Source organism: Emydura macquarii, unplaced genomic scaffold (assembly GCF_026122565.2).
Source record: "Emydura macquarii macquarii isolate MOO-44397 ecotype Brisbane River unplaced genomic scaffold, CSIRO-AGI_Emac_v2 contig_1483, whole genome shotgun sequence".
Taxonomy (NCBI): Eukaryota; Metazoa; Chordata; order Testudines; family Chelidae; genus Emydura; species Emydura macquarii.
The window spans coordinates 10095405-10098669 of record NW_027131620.1 but is presented as its reverse complement, the minus strand read 5'-3'; the positions used below and the strand labels follow the sequence as shown (position 1 = coordinate 10098669).

Sequence of the window (3265 nt, the reverse complement as noted above, 5' to 3'; positions counted from 1 at the left end):
TACATGCTACTTGGGATGGAGGTGTTGGTGGGTAACATATGATCTTCCAGCAGAGCTAAATGCCATGGACATGGAGATGAGAAGGTGCCTACCTGAGCTCATAGCTATTTGTGTATGAGCTGCTCATGTGATTCAGCAGACACTGGCAGAAGTAGGAAAACAATTATTTTTTTATGTGGCTGAGGTCTTCAGATCTTACAGAGGGACAGATGACCAACTGCAGTCAAAAATATTTGGGAGATGAAATATGAAATTTGCCCATCTTTGTGGACAGCACAGATTTTCTGGGGCTCTCCTTGCTAACTTCATACAGTTGCCTATTTATATACCTCTCTAAGATGACTCTGCTCTGGACAGAAACTTTGTTTCTTTATAATACTAGATGCTGCTTTGATAAGAAAGTCACCTGTGCCTGGGAATAAGCCATTCAAAACAGAACTTAAAGTCTTAACTCTCGTCAGAGGGAATAATTTCACCTCATGTTGAGATGTAGTATTGTTGGTTTCATATTTCCTCTGCTCCTAACCTTTATAAAGGTAGAAGAATACAAATTGCCTAGCTATTCGAAAACCAAAGGCCTGCAGGCTTGGTATTTCTGGGTTTTAACTGTGCCCCACTCTGTTCCATTAGACAAGTCACAGAACCTTCATGCCTCAGTTTCCCACCTGTAACCATTGCTCACCAACCCCAGGGGGTATTGTAAAGATTAATTAGTAAAGCACTTGGAAGATGAAAAGTGTTCTGTTTTTTCTGCATGGTTTGGAAGTTGCTCTCTGTGTGGTAAGGAATGGCTGTTGCTTGAAACTGAACTGAAATAAGGAAATTCCTCATCTCTTTCTCAGCTGTGAAATGGCCCCAATAAAATACTACTGCGCTATATACTTAACCACTGCAGCCTATATTGGCTCATATTCCTTTAAATTCCTTATTAAACTTATTTTGAACTTCAGGGGTGGGATTTTAGCACAAGTTCCAGTAGTGAGAAAACTAGAGAGGGTGGGGACCTGCATTACTGTAACAAAATAACTATAACACTGCTCAAATTTGTCTTGATACTTCCCCTTCCCCAAGTCAGCAATCTTTAGAAAAAAAGGGGGTTTTGTTTATATAAATGCATTTTTAAGTCCCAGCCAACTGCAGAAGAGAAACAATGCAATTTTAGCCTCCAGAGAAATAATCTTCAAATCAGAATTTGACAAACAATATCACAGACGATCAGAGAAACCAGCGCTCTAGTTGACTGCGGTGTTTTCATTCCATTCTCAGCAGTGTGACCTCATCCCAGTCCTACTCGCATAGAATTCTATTACTGCTGCCTCAGCTGCAGAGCTACAAGACAAAGGAAGGTTACAGACACATCAGTCCTCTCTGTGCCTTGCTAATCAATAGTTTTTATCTAATTTCTTTGCATCAAGATACAGGAAAACAAGGTGCTGTGTCTGAAATGGAAGGCTGGGAATAACGGAGCTTTGTGGGAATCAATACAAAATAGAATAGCTGACAATGTCATCCTGTCTGAAAAACCATGAAGACAGATTTGAAGTTCCTCTAATTATCTGGATGTTTGTATTTTTAAATGCTGTGACTTAGTGTTTGCAAAAATCTTGGCTTCATTTAATAGCCATTGTGGTTTCAAAACTTTTTCAGGTACTGGGCAGTCTGGTCAGTTTCCTTATGTTTTTATTCTAGGTAGAAGTTTCACTTTTTCTATCACTTAATTAGCCAGTATCCACCCAGAGTTTAGTAGTTTGGTTTTGTATTTCCACTTGCAGCTTCCAAAACAGGTAATTCCTGTTTGACAAAACACAGTGGGCTAGATCTCAGCTGGGGCAAGTCAGTGCAGCTGTGCCAATTTATTCAGCTGAGGATCTGAGCCACTAAGCATAACTATCCCCTCCTCACCTAAACTCTAGCTGATATTAAAAAACCCAACACATTGTCTCAAATTAGCTAAGTGTGGGTGTCAAATACCAACTGCCTCAATGGTAGTGAGCATCTTTAGAGTTAGAAGCTTCCTAGAGAGTCAGACATTCCATTTGGAGGAGGAAAATATTCTGTGTATGTGAGAGGAACTAAATTCCCTTTAGGTTGTGCTTCCACAGAAAATGGAAGTGGAACTATAAAGCACGCTCTGCCCTTTTAGGGCCATGTATGCATGAATGAATGAATGAATACTGTAAGACTTCCCTCAACCAAAATGCAAAGTAAACACTCAAAGCATAGCTCACTTCCACCAATTCTGGTAGAAGAGGAGAATACCCATTTGCTGCATACCCCCACTTTCACTATCTCCCTAGAGATTCTTTCTCCTAGACTATCACTGCTAGGTGCAAATCTCCCCCAGCACATCCCTTTTGTAATGTTCCCGTGGGGAATTAATAAATGCTCTACAGCTGGCTCAGCTCTGCTACTCCACATTCAGGGCAGGCAGCTGTGTTCCTTCAACTTACTCTAAGGAGAAAGAATTAACCCCTTTCCTGCCAACCTATGGAGCAGATCAGTGGGCACCATCACATGGGCCATCACTTTGCCCTACAATACCAAGGTGAGACTTTCACTGTCAGTGTTTCCTTACATCTCAAGTTGACATCATAGTACCTCCCTGGGCTTCCACTGGAAGGATTGGGAAATCATTGGAGTGAAAAGTAGCTATAGCAGATAAATTGTAGCTGTTCTGAAAGTTAAACATCTCACCTGTTTTTACCAAATTATATGATTTAATATGTAACTATTTGTAATTAGTGGTTAGCCCATCTATAGCATCTCCAAAATGTGGTACTAACATAAATCAGTTCATTAATCCGCTTTAAATTGCTGTCTGCAGTTGCATTTTGGAGTATTGTTAAATGGTTAGAATACAGAGACTGCAATTTGGACCTACTCTCCTGTTCTTAGCTCTGCCACTGATTCAGTGTATAACTTGGGATGTGTGGAGCTATTTAATCCATCTGTAAAACAGGGACACTGACACCTGCTTGTCAGAGAGGTTGTGAGAATTAATTAATATTTCTTCAGTGCTTTGAGATCATAAGCACTACAGATACATAGTTCTGGGTTTTTTTATTTGTTTGATTGATTGCTTTGAGATTTTTGGGGTTTTTTTTGAAGAATTTAGCAATAAAAAAATCCCTGAAACTGATTCAAAATTATGGACTTGTTGCTGAATTAACCTTTTTTGCCTCTGTAGGTCCATTGCTAGCCAAGATTCCAAATCCAAATTTCAGACTAATGTAATTTAAAATAGGTCAGACACCAAACTGCAGTC

The 3265-nt window shown here is 39.8% G+C and overlaps 1 long non-coding RNA gene across 1 annotated transcript; it reads right to left on the bottom strand.

The window, feature by feature from the left end:
- Nucleotides 1–981: 981 nt before the first annotated feature.
- Nucleotides 982–2270, bottom strand: LOC137157343 (uncharacterized). Its single transcript, XR_010921074.1, has 2 exons — nt 2229–2270; nt 982–1329 (listed from the first exon to the last, which is right to left on the bottom strand). It is a non-coding gene; the product is annotated as an uncharacterized lncRNA (long non-coding RNA).
- Nucleotides 2271–3265: the final 995 nt, after the last annotated feature.